The 21,526-nt window shown below is 34.5% G+C and overlaps 1 protein-coding gene across 2 annotated transcripts in view; it reads left to right on the top strand.

Annotated features, from left to right (window-relative positions):
- The window catches only part of LOC145688199 (protein tyrosine phosphatase domain-containing protein 1-like), a 261,122-nt gene that overhangs the window by 66,655 nt on the left and 172,941 nt on the right, over nt 1-21,526 (top strand). The gene's annotated exons all lie outside the window — the stretch shown is intronic.

Raw genomic sequence — 21,526 nt, 5'->3', positions numbered from 1 at the left:
TTGGTGACTGTGAGAAGTCAATGAATGATGAAATAATTCATAATATAAATCAAAATACATCCAAAGAGTTGAGAGAAAGACTATTGTCTATAAGCCAATCCCAAGTGGAATGACCTGAGATGATCTCGTGATCAACAGACCCAAATATGAGTACTTTCCAATTGAGCAAAATTGTCCTCATTTCACTATTGCAGTACAGCTTTTCATGTTGTAAGAAATATAATGTTATACTTGCATTATTTTGAACGCTCAAATAATTTTTCTGTTTACATTACATTATTTAACAAAATTGTTGATTCAAAACATTTAAAATCTGATTATAATTACAGGTATAAAATATTACATTTTCTTTTAATTATTCATAATTTTATGTTCAATTAGACCAAATATGTTTTTATTTCATTGCATTATCATGAAACAACTTAAAACTGATGTTTTACTGAGTTTGCAAACATTGATAGTATAGTCTACAAGTATTAATTATAATGACAAATTATTAACAATAATGATAGAGTGACTCAAGGAGGCTATTTTTTTATTCAACCAGGAAGGACGTAGCAGAAATGCATACTACTATATCCAGGAAGTTGATATCAAAAAGTTCATATCATGTCATTATTTTCAGAGAGTTATTTGTCATCAATACACAAATTGGGTGGATGTACATGAAGGCATCTGCAATCAAAATTTTCTATCCAAAACTCTCATATTTGGTCACCTTGGTTACCTTGATTTCTTAGAAGTATCTTTAAAGTTATTTTATTATTAAAATATCTAAAAACGTGAAATCGTACTTGTACGTGTTTCTCATATGTGAATCTCAAAATTTGTCTGACTTGAAACTTTAAGGTAGCCAGGTCAGATTGTTATTCCGTCGGATTCTTAAAAACTGGTGCTCGAAAAACACAATGAGAGCTCGTACGCATCAGTTCCTGTACAATTCGCACGTTTTATTTCTATGCGAGTAAATCACAGAAGTTTCGTTATTGGAAAATTTTGAATTAGCGCATAATTGCATTGAAAACGAAGTGGCCAAGAAAACATTCAGTAGAAAGATCGCGACGAACTTAATGAGCGCTTTCCTTAAAATGCGTGCAGTAAGAACAAAAAGCCATGTTTTTTTTATTATTTAGAGAATTAATTCGCCCGAAGTTATTGTGTGTAATTAACTCATTCAATAAATTTTGAGATTAGGAAACGAAATACGAAAATCAACAATTATTTGATTTATTCCTGGTGTTACTTCTCCACACTGTATATACTATTCCAATTCGTTTTATTTCTTTGCTAACCACTTCATGAGATTAAAATTACCTGGGTTTTAATGCAACTAACTACATGACCTATCATTTTTCAGGTAGGACTTAAATCGAAGAATAGCAAATTTTATCCATGATACTAATTCAGTAAGTTTAAGTTCAAACTCAATTTTTTGCTTGTAACGTTAACAGTCAATAGTTAGTAACGCCCTGTATAATCACGCAACAGTTTATAATTGTGGATATTGTGTGGTTAGAACTAAAATTTTGTTAACGTAAGTTGAGAAAAAATTCACGAACAAGAAGATATATTTAGCGATCTGCGAACTTTATTGACGTCAGAAAGACACAAAAGCATGTTTGCGAATGCTGACTCGGAGATGATGAATGATATACTAGAAGCCATTTACTTCTTTTAGACATTATATCATAGTATGCCAACTTTTTGTAAGTGTTTCGAGATGATGGATAGTTTCATGATTCTTTTCGTGAACCCAAAGTGGAGTTTCGTGTTCATGGAAGTTGTAATGATTTAAATTATATGGCTAAGAATTCCCCAAGGAAACTATTAGCTGTGAAAAATTGAAATTTCATCAACTGAATGATCAAATCTGAGCTAATTCTTTCGTGTTTCCATTCATGTGAATAAGTACTTCCTTAAAAGACATTTGTCTGTCTTGCAGGAACATCATTCTTTTTTTCCTTCCTGAGTGAACATTAAAGAAAATTATCTGAATAATTGAAACAGAACTCAGAAAAACGACATGTATAAAATAAAACCTTTGAGTTGAAAGATAACTATTGATAATGTAGAAACGAGGTAAAATTGAATTACCAAACTTCTTATTAAAAAAGGAAATTCTCAATCAGCTCAGATGATACATTTCTTTAAATATCTTTATCTTATTTCCCCTTCTACATTTAAATTATTTAGCTCAGGTAATGTTAACACCATATTACGGTCTAATAACGTTTATATGTGAATTGTATATAGTCATGGTAGTATTACCACCATTCTCCTCTCATACTAATTAATTAATTACATTATTGACTCTCTAACGAGTCCGCGAGTTTCTAAGAACGACTTCTACAGATTCTGGTAAACTTGGCTTTGAACCATTGCGTTAATACTAAGTCCCCAATGAGGTTTAGCCCTTTAGTTACCAATTTTTTTTCGGAGTGAGAAACATTAATATATTGTTTTCGTAAGTTGTCAAAAGTATAAATATATAAAAAAATATTACCCACCGTTTCGTTTTTCAACGTGGGATAGGAGGGACATATGTACCCCACTGGTACTTTTGCGTGGAACCAATATGTCCCACTAGTAGTGAAATGAATGATCATCTTGTGTTTTCAATTATTATATGCATGTTGTCAGAAAACCAGGTGGAAAACCTTCAAATGGAATCTGTAATTATAAGAATTCTGTAAACCATTAGCAGTCTTCTCTTTACCAGTGGAACATCAATTCAGAACAATAACATGCGGTAAATTACCACGTGTTCTCTAGAGAAAAGGTTAAACATGGGCTCACAAGTGCAATAACTATTTAATTCGGATAACCCAGAACTCTCTCCGCTGTTTCAATGTTAGCTCTTTATTAATATCAGCGTTAGAGTCACAAGAAAGTAGAAATGGAAAAAAATGAAATGAAATTTTTGAGTTTTACGTCCCACGGTTATGCCGGTTAGGCTAAAGGAGACGGTGATGATGAGAGATGAGTGAAATGGTGGGATGAAGAAAGTGGGAGGAAACGGGAGAACCCCGAGAAAACCCACGCACACGGTGTTTGTCCACCACAAACAAACTAGAAATGGAGTCACTGAAACAAGTTCTAAAATAGATTCTCTCTAATTGCTTTCATTAAGATGTGACAGCGTGATCATGAATCCTTATTGACTAAGCTGAACTCTAATCAGCTTTAGAGTTACCAGATTTAATCAATAATAACGTCACTGAACCCAAATATGAAATCATTTTCTCTCTGTTTTTCAATTAGTTGTTAGGATGAATTCTTAAAATGTAGGAAACTAACCAAACTAAGCTCATGACCTTATGATTAGAAGTCTCACGTTCTACCACCTTTCTTTAAAAGAACAAAAAGAGAACTTTCTCATTCTACCACCACTCAGGACTACTAAATTCGACAGGGACACGAAAACAGAAATATCGACGACAGTTGAAATTTCAGCCATGCTACTACAGAGGGACTCGAACACCAATGGATTTCATCTCACAATCGTCAGCCTAACGTCTCATGCGCTCAGCTACACCCACTGGCTACTGAGCTAACATTAACACAGCTGTCGAACTCTTTCTAAAGAAACATGACTAAATTTCCTAGCGAATGAAATTAATATAAGTTGCAAACTGTTGTTTTTCTCCTTGGGCTTATTAATTCAACTATGGATGCGAAAGCTATGTTCGTTGGCTTTGTTTTCAATTGAAATGTTCTTTTACACATGTAAACGTAGATGACAAGACCAGCATGTGCTCACTTGTATAGTTTTAAAATGCTACTCATTTGAATGAATGTTACTTTTTTCTAACTTAATAACATTTCAACATGTCTTATTACACTTAAGGAGAACATGTCTGCACACCCTTTTCCCAATTGCGAAGGTTCACCCAATCCTTGAGGGCTTTAACCTAGAATTTTTGGTTTACTATTTCCGAAGATACCCGAAGTAGGACTAGAAAGTTTTGACTTCAAAACAGCCATAATTAATGCAGTCATACTTTTTGGAATAGAATGTACATAATCCTATGGAATCAAATTTCGCATGATTGTAGAGTATCTGCTGTCTGAGTATATGAAATGTTACGTTGTGCAGGCGTACCGTTCCCGAGCAGCAGGTGGCGGAATTTTGTGTTATATTTTCGAAGGAAAAAAAAAAAAAAAAAAAACATACAACAAGCTCATCCGATCGGGATCAGAGTTTGTGGGGTGGTAGATTTTGACCTGCTCATTAAGCGTATAAAATAGCATCTAGTGTAGGTTAAAATTTCGCGAGTTATGGGCGGTCAAATTTTGCGCCATACGAAACACACACACACACACACACACACACACACACATATATATATATATATATATATATATATATATATATATATATATATATATATATATATATATATATATATCGGGTGTTGCAAAATAAGTGTGGGAGGTGAATCCTGCCACTGAGACAAGAAAAAAAGTTCTCTTGAACTTTCGGCTATCGGACATAGTTTCAGATCTACAAGGTGCCGAAAGCGTGGGAAAATGACTTTCGGACGCCAATAGTTCGGAAACTATGCAACGTAAAGAGGGCGGGTAAAAAATTCACTGAAGAAGTCATACCTGCTGTATTGAATTTTCCATGTTTCACAATCCTACCATGCACGCGCAAGGGATTCCCCAAAGGAACGTAGGGAGTCCCGGATAATCTGCTAAATGAAAGTTGGTCTAAATGGATATGAATTGGTGGGGTTTCTACCAGGTAACAATAATTCGTTTGTATTAAGTCGATATCTAGAACAAATACAAAATGGCGGACACTTTCATGCCCGTTGTGTGTGGTTGCATAATCGCCAGGTACGGATGATGGGCAACAGTGAAGTTCTGATTATTAAGTGTAGCGTATTTGTACTCAGATGCTCTAGAAAGACATCTGGAGTGTCGGTAGAGTACAACAGATTGAGCAGGGTGATTCACATGTGTGGAAACACGTAACGAAAAATGCCCAGAAACGCACTCATACTCAGTAAACGTGAGTTCAAAGCGTCGGAAATGTAAGGATTAGCGTCAAGAACATGAAAGTCAATTCACCAATAATATTCCCTCAAACCGACGCAATATGATGTGCACGGTTGCATACCAATAAGGATGCAACAACTGAGGCCAAGTTGAAATTGTGCAAAGGGACTCACTAAGAAACTGGGTAAAATAAATGAATGTCTCTAGTGGGATCACATGATCGATATTGAAATGCGGACAATTTGTGTGTTGATATCGACATGTAGCTAATGGACAAATGTGAACAGGTGCCACTACTGCTGGGACACCGTCCTACGTGGGATAAATAGGAAAATAACTACTCGGATTCTGAATCTGAGGCCGTGGGCTCCCAGTAGGATTGGAAACTGCGACCACGCGAGCGAAAGCGAGCGCTCTAGCCCTGAGGCCCGAGGGAGCCTGACTTTCTCTGTATACATTTCTTTGAGGAGTACCCACTTTGTTTGGCAAGCGCTCTTGTACAGCCTCCCGACATGCTTGTGTATTACATTTTGTTACTCCTGCTGCACAGTTGTAAACAATCAGAGCTTTAAGACGTTTCTTCCTATTTCTCGTTTTTATTTTCCATATGTATGGTGTTCAAGCTGTAGTGTTACATGTGCCAAATTGGTTCATTTTCGTCTTTGTCTTGGCATGTGTACTGTGTGTAAGATACATATTTCTGGAGTTATTTTGATATCAAGTACGTCATATGTCCCAGAAGACGTGAAACATGATACAAGTTTTTTATTTTCACGCTCTATCACAATTTGAACCATGGATTAAGAGATTTCTTTTCATATGTGTCGACTGTGGGACAATGTCCCAAACAAAGTGGGACATTGATACAATCTTGTTCTAGTTACGTTCTACCAGAAAGTGCACCAGATGTAATAGCAGAATGTACAACGTTATTTTCCTAGTTTTCGCATGTGAGACGGTGTCCCAGCAGTAGTGGGACATGTTGACATTTGTCCATTAGCTATATGTCGATATCAACACACACATTGGCCGCATTTCAATATCGATCATGCGATCCCACTAGAGACATTCATTTAGTTTACCCAGTTTCTTAGTGGGGGGCGCGGTGGCTCAGTGGTAGAGCGTTCACCTCTGGTGCTTGGGGTCCCGGGTTCAATCCCAGCCCCCGCCAAGTGAACTTTGTAGTGGACAAACACCGTGCTCGTGGGTTTTCTCGGGGTTCTCCCGTTTCCTCCCACTTTCTTCATTCCATCATTTCACTCATTTCTCATCATCACCGTCTCCTTTAGCCTAACCGGCATAACCGTGGGACGTAAAACTCAAAGATTTCATTTCATTTCATTTTCCAGTTTCTTAGTGAGTCCCTTTGCACAATTTCAACTTGGCCTCAGTTTTTGCATCCTTATTGGTATGCAACCGTGCACATCATATTGCGTCGGTTTGAGGGAATATTATTGGTGAATTGGTTTTCATGTTCTTGACGCTAATCCTTACATTTCCGACGCTTTGAACTCACGCTTACTGAGTATGAGTGCGTTTCTGGGCATTTTTCGTTACGCGTTCCACACATGTGAATCACCCTGCTCTATCTGTTGTGCTCTACCGACACTCCAGATGTCTTTCTAGAGCATCTGAGTACAAATTCGCTACACTTAATACTCAGACTTCACTGTTGCCCATCATCCGTACCTGGCGATTATGCAACCACACACAACGGGCATGAAGGTGTCCGCCATTTTGTATTTGTTCTAGATATCTACTTAATACAAACGAATTATTGTTACCTGGTAGAAACCCCACCAATTCATATCCATTTACACCGATTTTCATTTAGCAGATTACTCGGGGAATCCATTTCGGGGACGTTCCTTTGGGGAATCCCTTGCGCGTGCATGGTAGGATTGTGAAACATGGAAAATTCAATACAGCAGGTATGACTTCTTCAGTGAATTTTTTACCCGCCCTCTTTACGTTGGATAGTTTCCGAACTATTAGCGCCCGAAAGTCATTTTCCCACGCTTTCGGCACTTTGTAGATCTGAATCTATGTCCGATAGCCGAAAGTTGAAGAGAACTTTTTTTCTTGTCTCAGTGGCAGGATTCACCTCCCACACTTATTTTGCAACACCCGATATATATATACTTATAAACCAACGAAGTTCCGCATAATGGTAGACTTAGACCTGCTTTATAAGCATACGGAATATTATTTAATCAGTCTTACTTTACTCGAGTTATAGACTATCAAATTTTGCGCAATATCTTCGTAAAGAAAAACTCATGTAACATTAAAAGTAAACTATCCTATCAGGATAAAATTTGGCGTTATGTTAGATCTTGATATGTTATATACGTGTGTGAAACACGTATTCTGTTGTTGAGGCTTTTAGTTCCCGAGTTATTGGCCGTCAAATTTTGCGTCATGTCTTCCGAAATAAAAATCCGAACTCATTCGATCGGGATCAAACTTGGCCTAGTGACAGACCTTGACCTAGTATTTAAGAGTGCGAAATATTACGTTGAACAGGCTTTCTGTTCCAGAGTTGTACAGAAGTGAATGTCTACATCATTGATATATCAACAACAATAAATACTATATAAATACAAATTGAGGATAAGTCTTGGGCAAAAATAAATAAATAAAAATCTAACGAACGACGATCTTTTATGACTATGCATTTTCACTTGTACGATAAATAAATCACTTCATGTAAATTGGAGAATATGTTTCAGAATGAATAGAATATACTACGGGTAGCTCGATCTGAAAACGTGTCTCTAACAAGTCATTCGTTTTGCAGCTGATGATGAGGCATATTTTGCTAATTCTGTGAACTTTCTCTAGTGATTTTGTAAAGGTATCCTATCCTCAAAATAAACGGATACTCAAGATTGACATAAAAGTGTAGGGGACGGTTTGTATTCAAGAGGTGCTTATGTTCGATTGGTTGATTGCATTGGAGTTTAGCATCCCCTTCAACAGCGAGACTGTATGAGACTAGACGTACAGATTAACGTGGGTCAGAACCACATGAACTTTCACCAGGAATCAAACTCGTGTCTCTCACGCCAAGGCTGCGTGTACTCGCCATATAGCTACGAGAGAACTCTTGTTTACATTTGAGTAAACACAGTACATGCGCAAGCAAAACTACCTTTAGAGTTACTACATACACCCATTGAATCACTATGGGGAATGGACTGTAATCCACTTCTAGACGTAGAAATATAGTCTATTTGTACGAAGGAATGTAAATTGTATCAAAAGGATCAATAAATTATGTTATTTATTCTGTTTGAATCAGCTTCGCGTGCATTGTGCGAGTTGAGAATTGTTCACTTTACTGAAAAATTAATTGGAAATTTCGTGTAGGTAGTTCTCATGTACCTAGTAAGATGATACAAAACATCTTGAAAATCGTGAGAAATTGTCAAAATGATTAAAGACATTAATATTTAGGTAATGCTACTGGTAGGCCTAAATAAAAAATATTTGCGTTTCTTACTTTCTTATTTAATATTTAAAACATTCTATGTTCCAAAATATAAGCCTATTACCTAGGTATAACTCTAAACCCTTGAATAGGTGCAATTCAATTGATTCCAGTAACAGAAAATTACGTGAAATTGAAAATAAAATTATTATGCGAATGACTCAAGTCTAATGTGCTTGATTTTGGTTGGGGAACTGCATGAATTAAGAAGTAGTTGATGCTAAAGAGAAATATAATTGTGTTGGAAGTGGTTGTGCTAAACATACATCATCTAGTTGAACACGCGCTATCTTCTGTTTCGTGGTCTTGTATGAGTTCAACATAAATTATTATTATTATTATTATTATTATTATTATTATTATTATTATTATTATTAGTAGTAGTAGTAGTAGTAGTAGTAGTAGTAGTAGTAGTAGTAGTAGTAGTAGTAGTAGTAGTATTGTAACTTTAAATACTTTTAAAATGTTTTAACTATCTTTTTGTTATAGGTGAGATTTTTTTATATGATGAAAAAACAAATAAACACTAAGTTTTTATGCATAATAAAGAAATCAAACATGGTTATTAAAAACAAACGCGCTAACAAAAGAGGGAGTTACAATAACAATTCAGTTTATTGATTTCCGTATTGTCATCAAGCACTTAGACGCGTATGTGTATCAAGCTTGTTGGATATTATACGTAGATTGGATGAAAAATTGATTAGGAGATTTGACTAGCATACCGGTTGGACTATATGTAGGTTTATAATAGAGGTTATTAATATAGCGAAAGATAGATACGTAGATAGATAGATATAGACGTATATGGAAGACTTGGCAAAAATGCGTCATTACAAGAGTTGTACTACGCTAGCCAGGAAAGTGCCGGAAAATGAAGGAAAGTGCAGTTGAGACATGAAAAAGTCATAGATAATGCTTGATAAAATAGGATAGAAAAACGGGCTCCCAGAAAAAGCTAGAAAATAGCATCCCTACCATAAAGACTATGATGAAAGTTAAGGTGTTACAGAGCTGTTTTGAACAGGAGGATATAATTCTCCAACTTAAACCAGACATCGTCAATTTGAAGTTTGGGAATTCGGATGAGAAGAGCGTATATTAAGATCGGACGGCGTATTCTCTTGTGATATTCGAGCTGCGAACAGTAGGATTTCTTGTAGGCATGAAATGAAATTGGTAGGCAGATTTTCTTTTATCTTTATTTTTTAATTAATTAATTTATTTATTTATTTATTTTAGAAAGACAGGTTGTTGGTTAGGGAAGATTTAAAAAAAAATCAGAGTCTGTAGGAAAATACCTTGGCTATATCCGCTTCGGATACGCTCGCTTTCCGACGTCTCCAAATCTCGATATTTCGTCAACTAACTTAACATATCTGTCAAGAATTAAACTAGATCTCTCCAGAGCTTAGGTAGTAATACCGGAATTTTGCCTTCCATTCTGACAGATTTAATTTGATAAAGAATGATTCTGACAGGTTCTGGCCTCTATAGGAAACTGCCCAGTCAAGAAGTAGACGAGGGTATTTAAAGGATTTATCTAGGTTCAATGGACAGATTGTTTCGTTGAAAAGTGGCTAAGACGTAAGCGTTAAATGGTTGAGGAAGATGAAGATACGGGTGTTTTCTTTTAGTTTATTTATTATTATAGCACTGTAAAACATAATGGTACATAAAAGAAGAAAAAAGTTTATTTAGCATAAAACACATATAGCTCTCAAGCAAAGAAAATTTGTTGTTTTTCTTTAATGCTTTTGTACCCAGGAATTAACACATAGAAACAAAAGTAACGAAAGCTAGTGGACTTTTTTTTACCAGTTTTGATTAATAACTAGTTAATAGACGAAATTACTTTACAATCAATAGATTATGATCAGAGGAAATATTAAAACAAAATACACTCTTTTTTGTTACAATTTGCTGGAACATTGGTGTTTACCGTTTAATGCTGTTAGCTGGGTACAGATAATACTTGGAATAGATGAAGATATTTCTTTGACAATTTGTTTAACACGCAGTTAAAAACTAATGTTTGTGGGGAAAGGAAAATATACACAATAGAACCACATATTCTAGAACCTAACCAAAAAGAAATAGAAATCGCTATAAAAAGTAAAGAAATACAAATCTCCGGATGTAGACGAATACCGTTTGAGTAAATTTTAGCTGAAGGGAAAAATTGTGGAATAAGATACATAAACTAATCCTCTTTACCTGTAACAAAGAGAAATTGACACAAGAGTGGAAAGAATCAATCGTTATTCCTATTCACAAGAAAAGCGATAAAAATGATCGTAATAATTGTCGGAGCATTTCTCTTCTGTCAACATCCAATAAAATCCTCTCAAACATTCTGTTAGGAAGACTGACCCATACGCAGATGAAATTATTGGAGACTATTAGTGTGGATTTAGATGAAATTGATCAACTCTCGACCAGATATTTACCATTCGACAAATATTTGAAAAGAAGTGGTAATACAATACTCCTTTACATTAATTGTTTATTGATTTTAGAAAGGCCTACGATTTGGTTGGGAGGTAAACATTGTACAATATCCTTACAGAATTTGAAATTCCGAAGAAAAAAAAACTAGTTAGATTAACTAAAATGCTTTAAATGAATCCCAAAGTAAAGTCCGAGTAAGAAAATTCTTGTTCTCGAGCTTTCACCTTGAGAATGGCCTGAAACAAGCAGATGCGTTATCATTATTATTATTATTCAACTTTATTCTGGTGTACGCTATAAAAAAATAAAGCAACCAGGGCCTAGATCTGAATGGCATTCACCAGGTTATGGCGTATGTTGATCATGTAAATTTAATAGAGGATGATAGGAGAACAATATAAATAAATGCAGAAGTTTTATTAACGCTTGCAGGGACATGGGTTTAGAAGTAAATGAAGAGAAGATTAAATACATGGAAATTGACTTTGATCGCAAAACTGCAAATTATGGATACATCAGAATATCAAATACTGCGAGAAGGTGCATACTTTCAAACATATAGAAAAAAATATTATCAGGCAAATACCATATTCACGAAGAAATTAAATGTCGACTAAAAGCAGGGAATTCGGGTTGTCATTCAGTTTAAAATCTTTTATCGCTGCTAATTCTGTCGATGATTTTGAAGCTTAAAACATATGAAACGATCATGCCTGTTGTGCTGTATGAATGCGAAACATGGTCACTTACTCTTAGGAAAGAATGCAGACTGAAAGTATTTGAGAATAAAATTCTAAGACCAATATTCGGACTCCACTAAATTTCTCTTGTTTGCATTATTTAGCTACCAGTCGCGGTGGTAGCGTAGTTAGTAAGGCGCCTAGCTAGCAGCCAGTCGTCCAAATTCGATTCCTAGTGGATGCAAAATTGATCTCGCGTTCAACTCTTCTTCTAAAGTTGTTCAGGGGTTCTCCCATCCTCTTTAAAGTTCGCATCTGACAAGGGAACATTCCGATTTGGTGAATTCAATTGCTGCAAATGATTGTTACCACTAGATTCAGCACCAAAATAAACAGAGAAAAAGAGGATGTTTAGTGGCAGACCGTATACAAGGTGGGAGATAAGTGAGGGCAAAATGCGAAGATAGAACGTAGAAAATGTCTAGAATTGCCATGTTAATTTTGAAATGAGTAGAGGAATTGAGATCAATTATTGGATATGAGGGAGGAATGCATATAGAGCTCCACTGAATAGGCGTAATAGGGACATCTGAAAAGCCGACATGTTGGAAATAGCGCAAGAAGAATATACGGGAAAGCGCTCATGTGACATATAACTCTTGACACACACCGTCTATTGAAATCAACAGTGGCCAATACGATTTGAGATCTCTGTTTAATTGCAACTTTTATGGAACTTAAGAATGATTGTGTGGTTGATACAAAACTGGAGGAAACAGTGGGCATATTTCAAAAATGTTAAAGATGGACAATCGGACTCGTCACAGCTGTATCCGGTATAGAAACTGAAGCAGTAGTCGACGTGTGTCATGAATGCGCCAGGTGCTATTTGCAACTAGTTTTATAGAAAGCATATCTAATTATAGCTTGGAACCTTGGTGCTGTAAACTGGAAGTGAGTGAGTGATTGCAAGATAATGAAGTTGTTCCGTTGACATATTTTGAAGTCAGATATCAGAGAAACCGTGTCTGTTATATATTTCACGAAATTCTTATACAGACAGAAGAACACATCGAACGATTGTATGAGTGACGTGCCTTCAGGGATAAAGAGTCGGGTAAATCCTACATTGTTCGGTTTCTGCATATTCATCTTTATTGGTTCTCCATAAATCAACGAGGAGCAGCAGTTTTATTTGCTCTATAGAAGGCCAATAAACGTCACTTATGAACTCTTTCATGTTGTCCTTGGTCACATTTGCACTTTTATCAGCATGTGAACCAATATTGGGTGGATCGGGACGCTTGTTGACTGGAAAGTAGACTCATTCATGTTTGTGGTTGTTCCTCATTCATGTCGCCTTTACGACAGTATTGGTACATTGCCATAGCATGGAACACCTCCTGTTACAGGGGTCTCAAACGCTATTGGCCACTGTTGATTTCAATAGACGGTGTGCGTCAAGAGCCATGTGTCACATGACCGCTTTCCCGTGTGTTCTTCTTGTGCTAATTCCAACATGGCGGCTTTCCAGATGTCCCCCATTACTCCTATACAGTGGAGCTCTTCATGTATTCCTCAGATCCAGCAATTGATCTCAATCCCTCTACTCGTTTCAAAATTAACATGGCATTTCTAGACATTTTCTACGTTCTATCTTCGCACTTTGCCCTCACTTACCTCCCACCCTGTATACGGTCTGCTACTAAACACCCTCTTTTTCCCCGTTTCTTTTGATCCTGAATCCAGTGCTAGCAATTATTTTTAACAATTGAATTCACTAAATCGGAATGTTCGCTTGTGAGAGTTATCAAAGAAGCCGACATATACAAACACGGATTTAGGATTTGGTCAACGGTGGTTATGCACGTTTATTTATATCACTTTGTCAATTACAAAATAACATCCATGTAAATTTGGAGCTCAAGTAGGCTATAGCCCTATACAAAATTTTACTTTTAAAAATAAAGGTGCTGGTAAGCTGGACCTCAGGTTTATGATGGTTAAAAAGTTGCATAATTTCCAGGGTAATAATAATAATAATAATAATAATAATAATAATAATAATAATAATAATAATGATAATAATAATAATAATAATAATAATAATAATAATAATAATAATAATAATAATAATAATAATAATAATAATAATGTTCACTAGCATATCACTGCAGTCTTGTAATTAAAATCTTTTACTACATGTATATATATATATATATATATATATATATATATATATATATATATATATATATATATATATATATAAAGATGCTCTAAAATTGTCTGATTCTTACATTTTAATTTTATAGTCCAAAAAACGAAATGATAATCACTATATCTGAGTGATTTGTATCTTGTTTTTTCTCCTGTAAACGGGCGAAAGTAAGCTGCTATTGTTTGTTTTCAAAAGGCATCAAGAGTTCCACAAATACTGAATTTGAATAAGAACACACATACAGTACATTGTTCTCATAATGTTCTTCAGACTACTAATCATGCTAGCAAAATGTTCTACAAACCTATACTAAATTAATGAATAAACTTTGCAGAAAAATCTAGGAGATATTTTCACTTAATTCTCTTCCTAATAATAAATGAAAACAATTAATTGAATACATTAAAATAGAAACTGAGCAAAGGATCCTCTGCGGAGAAAGTACAGAGGTGGAGTCACAACATACTCTTTTACTGGCTTTCAGTTTAGTCGAAATTCAGCGACAGATAAATTTGTTGGGATTATTTCGTTGTGGAAGATCAGTCTTTTCAAAAAAAAAAAAAAAATCTGGTTGGTTCAGATTCTTTGTGTTTTATATTACCGTTCGAAAATGGAATGAAAACAAGAAAGCGCTAGGACGTGCCAGCGAGCGAGAGACAGAAGGGCCGAAATATTTCTAGTCCCTGAATACAATTAACTGACTTCAAGGCGAAACAGAGATTTGCAACTCTTTCTCTGGAAAGAAAAAAAAGGAAAAGAAAAACAATAAAAGCTCTGATTTTCAATAAAACTATATATTTCTTTTTTGGTATTCTTGTAGTTTGTTGTCAACTCGTTTTTGAGACAGAAGAAGAGATGTTTCGTTAATTAAAAAGGTGACGGTACGTCGTACCGTTGCGTACCACCAGAAATAGAACACTGGCCCTGTATATATACTTCTATATGCCGGTGTATAGTTGGCGAGACCCTTCACCATAATAATTACGTATTTCTTTATTTACAAGCCACTGATCAGGGATATTCTCTTTGGACAATGTATTCGTCTTTTAAGGTCTTAAGCCTCTTGGCATCAAAATCTCGCTATCGGCAATCGAATACACGTTTCCTTATTTCTTTCTGAATATTTATTTCTGCTTGCCTTCTTGTACGTTTTATGCTTTGGTCAATGAGTAATTTTCTTTGCGATTATGCGATTTTCTTTGTCAATTTACCTTACATATGTATATCCACGGAAAATTTGGAGAATTACTTTACATTCTGATTTTTAAAGACTAATTCACTATATTAAAATTTGTCAGGCTATCGTGGCTACGTTAATATTGTATTATTCCTGATACACTATTTGGACTCTGCATAAAAACTGATTCGGAAATTTGTTGCAACGTGACAACACTCCCTTTTCGTAGAATAGACAAGTTTAAGGGAATGTTCCAAAAGTTCACTTTTAATAGTAATCTAACTGCTGTAAATCCTCAGCGTCATTAAAGCCTAAATATTCACATCTCTTGCAAAATAAATACTCGAGTTTACGTTAAAATATTTAAACACTCACCTTTTAAAAAATTTCTTGTCTCAGAGTAGAAAGCGTGACTACTTTCTTCTTCAAATTTCTGTCAGGAAAATGTGCGGAACACGAAGCTTTACCCATTCCTTCAACATTTATTAAACATCAACGATAGCTACTAAGGACATAGAGATTTCAAAACAAGAATAGGTTTTCATTTGTTTCGACTGAAAACGAACGTGCGGATGAAATGACTTGAACATATTTTGTACGTTTTGTCTTCTATGTTTCGAAGTAAGCCTGGAAACCGTAACCTGGACATCCGGCCCTGGGAATAGAATGCACGACTTCCTAAAATTGAGATGCGTACGTTGCGGTACACCTCACTACAGGTGATGTAATTTTCTTTTCTATTCTTCCCAATCAGTGAACCTACAAAATCGAATTTCCATTAAAAGTTTGGCAATTTTAATGTTCGTTTTTTTCCGAAAGAAATACCTTAGTATAATGTTACTAAACAAGTTCCTAAAACAGGATCTGCTAGAACTCTTGATTATAAGAGTATTTCTTTCATTGTCATTCGTTACGATAAACTTTCAAATGTATCAACATTCAACTGTGACGATTGTACCCACACTACAATAGCAAAAATGACGTGATAATTTCATAATAAACCAAAATTATTACAGTTAAGCATCTTGTACACGTAATAACTGTCAAGCTGCTGAGAAACAAAGTGAAATTGTTTGTATATATGTTACGATTCTATAAGGGCAACTATAATTGCAATCGATAGTGTTCCATATTATGTACGTAACCTAGAGAATTCAGATAACGATTTTTCTATCGTTCGCTCAATAGGCTTATGACCCACATTTCCAGACATTCTGAAGATGTGGCGCCGCAAAAAACATTAGCCATTTCAGGTCTTTTAGGAAAAGTCTAATTATCATGATTAAGAAAGAGAAAAGAACAGTTACTGTAAGAGAGTTACTAGTCATTTTTTCATATATAAGAATTTGGTATATATTTCTACAAAAACAAAAAGGGAGTTGCACGGTTATGTGTAAAATATATACGTATTTGTAACAGCACTTCCTCAGCTATAATACTGTTCAGACTACTACTGTGCAAATATTTCAGTATCCGCTTGTAAAAGAAAATCAGATCTATTGTGTACTTAAATAATATTAATTTAAAACAATATATTTTTTTACAATATAAATGATTTCGTGCTTGTCGTGTCATAGAACAAATCTGATTAAAAGTTAATCTATGTTTATATATTACTATACAGTGAGTAGGGATTCTGTTTAAACCGACCTAGAGTTAAAAAATAGAGTATTCAAACTACAACATACCTTTACATAGAATACAATAACTCTCACGCCTCTACAATTACAACTAAGCGAACTTAAGGAATAAGCAAAAATTGTTAAGTGCATCACAAACTCTGTAAATGTCTCCGCTAGTAGTAGATCTATACATGAAAATTTCCTAGACTGTGTATTTACTATTGTTCCACCCGACAGTTATTTCTTACAAAAGTGTGACACGTACATAACGGAATTAAATGTTGTAGATTTTGATTTTTTGCATTCCGGTATAGATCTCTCTAATTTTATGAAATATTACAATTCAAAACATAAATAGCGCTCAAAATGTCCAGGAAAAGTTCCTGATATAACACTTACGAATATTTCGAATTATAAATTTCCCGAGAACTGCGATGACTAGTATAATTCGATAAATGTGGCCCTCCCTTTTTTTGTCGTGTTCGCGTGTATATGTAAAGAAAAAGTTAAGAAACTGACATTTGACATGAAACTTTATAAAACGAATTTCTCTCTTTTGATATCAAGAAATAATTTAACTCTATCTTCGATTCAACTAGTTATCGCCAAGACAGTGTTTGATACGGATAAAATATATGAAATTATTTTCTATATTTGTGACGTGTTTATACCACTGAAAGTTTAATCAGAAATATATACCATAATTTACGAGACATATAATCATAGTTCATGTGTAAGAAAAACCGACTTCTCAGAATATAAAAAGGCAGCAAATGGACTCGGTATTTTAATGAATTTAGATACCTTAGTCATTTTATAAAAAAATAAATACATCAGGCTCATACTGGATATATTCATAGTTGCAAAAGAAGTATTTGAAAAAAAAAAAACTCCAAATCTTTTGTATATACATCCAAGTCAAATAAAAATATTACAAAAGTATTTGGACATTCCAACACGATGTCAGTAGACTATTTGACATGACGATGGTAACTTCAGTATATATATATATATATATATATATATATATATATATATATATATATATATATATATATATATATATATATATATATATATATATGAATATATATATATATATATATATATATATATGAATATTTAAAAATAACAGCTTAAATAGTAAATATGATTTACTTGTCTCAATGAAATATAATAGCTCTGAAGTACTTGACACTTTATTTCATGATGAGGCTACTGTCAAAGGATTAGGATTAGCATTAATATTTCTGGGCTTTCGGCATCTATGGCCATGTTCGCCCGTCACGTATGAGGGATGACGTCTCTAATCGATCACATTATCCAAGAAAAGGGAAGGAAGAAAGGAAGCGACCTGGGACCTGTATGTTCGGTACCATCCTGGAATTTTCCTGGTGTGAATGACGAAAACCCAAGAAAACTCCACTCAGAATGGCTGTGCTGAAAAAGCTTTAACACTTTTCGACCCAGTGTCTCCACCAGGAATCGAAACTGGGACCGCTTGTACGAAATTAAAGTCAAAACATGCTCTAGGACCCAACCAAGTTCCACCTTACGTAATCAGAAGTTGTTCTGAGGATCCTAAATATCCACTAACCTCACATTCAAAAGGAAATACAAATAATAATTATATTAAAAAGTACCTATTCATAGAGACCAACTCTGCCCCAAACAAAATTTTTGAATCGATAATCTACGCTGGATTTTTTCACATGCCTCTCGCATCATTCCTTCTTACCAATTCGAATTTGTTTTTAAGTGATCTACTTTTACTAACCCTGTAGAACTCTCTGAATAAGATAAACGTAAGAATCAAGTAGATATATTTTCGTACACATTAATTTTTCTCAAGTGTTCGACTGAATAAATCGTGATACTACTAAGTACGTACATTTAATATATTTAGTTTACAACTGGATTTCGACAGTTCATGTCGACATACAAGTATTTATATGAGCAATAGTAAGTTATTTTCTTCAAAGAGGCTTTGTCTGAGTTATAACATTTCTCTTATAACTTTTGGATTATCTCAGTTCTCTAATTTTGGATCACGTTTATTTTCTCTAAACATACATGATTTATCAAACATATTTTTTTTATTTCTTTCAAACTTTTGTTTGCTGGCTAACAAATGTGCTACTGCGGAAAATATTTTGGGTTCTTCCGCCTGTTTTATGTAGACTTTGTCTGAACTGAAAGTCTCCCAAAAAATTCACATGTCCCGTACAGGGTATTTACGGAAGCACCCTCACCTCCTTTGATCTTCCATTCTAGATCAAACCCCTAAACACGCTGAAATACATGTTTAACTATATTACACGTGAAAACTCCAAACATCAAATATCATATCTCTAATGTTAAGGGATTCCAAGATACGGACATCTTATTATAACAAGTGAGTTTCGTTTCACAGTGCGAAACTACGGTAGACTTCCAAAGTGTAGAAATTCAATACTCAAAGTTAAAATAGTGCATCTATAAGTACTGGTTGCAAGATCAAATATAAAACCTGTTCCTCGTACGCTGAATCCATATTTAAAAAAAAAACATTACTCGCTATCTCTTACTGTTTCTGCTCTATGGAGATAAAGGTTGAAACCGGAAATTGTTAATTTGAACCACTTCCGTTTTGAATAGAGAGTTAAACGGAGGAGATGGATCTTACTCTTGCTACGTTGAATCGATTGCAAAAAACTGCATCTGGATTTCATTTACCGTTTTTGTTTTTATACCTGTCAGCAGATGGGCTATAAGACTTCCGAGACTTATGCACAGTATAGTTTAGGAGTCTAATAATTAGATTCTTATTAGACAATTAGATCTTTTAGATCTTTTTCTTCTTACTTATTTCCTTCTCTTCTAGGACAAATAACAGATTTCGAGATATGTATATCTTATAATAATAATAATAATAATAATAATAATAATAATAATAATAATAATAATAATAATAATAATAATAATAATAATAATAATAATAATAATAATGGGAACCCCACCACTCATTCTTCCAACCTCTTTTCTATCCTTCTAGGTCAAATATTAATGAAAAAAACTAAAATATTTGTCTTATTTCAATTGAGAAGCCCAAATACGAAATTTTATGTCTCTAACGTTAATAGGTTCCGAGACATAGGTATTTTATTATAATAATTGTAATCCCACCATTTTTTCCCCCACCCCTTTTTCTAGGTCACCCACCCCTTCTTCCCGCCCTTCTAGGTCAACTATTAAAAAAAACTAAAACAGTTTGCTTTTTTTATTTTAAATTAGAAATCCATAAAATATGAACATTTTAATATAATAATAGCCACTCCTGTTTTCCTCCTTTCCATATTATTTTCAAAAAATACTCCCTTAATGGCACCTTATGTAACAAATCCTATGCCTTGTTCATTTTCAAGTTTCTAGCTTAAGCGTTTCGGCCTGGGACTTGATCAGACAATCACTCACTCAGGACTTCTTATGACCTAAAAGTTTATAACGAAATTAGATTTTAATTTGATGTTGCTACTCTACAGAATTATAAAAACAAATTGTGTAAATGATCCAAACTGAAGAAAAACCATGAAATTACAATATTCCCTAAATATAAAAAGTGTCTAATTACAGACTATATCATGAATTTATTATTGCTAACACATGGACCTTACATAAATTATTTGTGTCAATACAGATTTATCATTTTCCTTCAATACCTAGATCTAGATTACCAGTATCGTCAAAAAATGTACAAAAACATTAAAGCCTGTCCTGTTGGTCTAGTAGCTAGACTCAAGTTCGATTCTCAGTTGGAGAGCATTGAATACATTATCGTGTTTCGGATTTCATCTTAAACTATAGGTCGACGTCTTACATAGATTCGGTGCTCAAAATGGACGCTAAACTTCAACAAACAACAATACCCTTGGATTCATTATTACTTTATTAAATGAACTTGTAAATATCAATGTACTAGAATATCTATATAAAATGTAACTGCAATCCAAATTAGAATACGCCATTATTAAATTTCGAACTTCCACAAGAGAGAGCATTACAATTGAATTGATACAATTAAAATTCCTTTTATACTTAGTGATTAAGTGAAGATGACACTACCAAAAAATTGGTAATTGTAAGAATCTGTTGAAAAATTATCCTATTGAAAGCGCTTGGAAAGAGACCGAAATGACATCTATTGCCTTCCCTCTGCGAAGCACTACACAATAAAATTAACTGTGAAAATTTATTTACCTATATAATACTCCATGTGCCTAATAACTAACTTCATTTGTACAGAGAAAAGAGTGAATTTACGTACCACGTTAACTATTTGAAAAAAAAAATGTTCGCTATATAACTCATTACTGAAAACTGAATGTAACGCGAGGAGATACAATCATTGACATTTAAAATACATTCCCAAAGAGAAGGAGCAGTTTCAAATGTGCAAGACAGATAACCAAGGATTAAAGCATGAAATAATTGCACTTAACGCTCTGTGAGAACTTAGCGTGCGACGGTGCCATGAGAACTTAGTGTGCCACAAAAGCAGTAGTGCATAGGTTCATCATGGGTGTCCAGAACGGCTGCGGTAAAATAAACCGTACAGAAAATAAGTCCTTGGATAACCTCTTGAGATATCACAAGCGATGCGGAGGTCTCTGATATACGAGATGTTGCACACTCATAAATCAAACGCACTCATCTGCTATTAATCAGTTAAACGCATCAGTCAAGTAAGCAGTGGAATATCGTGTATATCCAGAAAATTAGTACGTTGTGTGCCCCAGACGATCGCACGTTATCCTGTTGGAAATAACTCTATGGAAGGTCAGCAATGAAAGGGCCACGACTGTTCGAGCATTTCGTCACTATATTAATGCTAGCTGGTCA

Source organism: Thermobia domestica, chromosome 6, assembly GCF_964235325.1.
Source record: "Thermobia domestica chromosome 6, izTheDome1.hap1.1, whole genome shotgun sequence".
In the NCBI taxonomy this organism is placed as follows: domain Eukaryota; kingdom Metazoa; phylum Arthropoda; class Insecta; order Zygentoma; family Lepismatidae; genus Thermobia; species Thermobia domestica.
The sequence above is the reverse complement of the archived record's forward strand: the minus strand, read 5'-3'. Positions and strand labels throughout refer to the sequence as shown.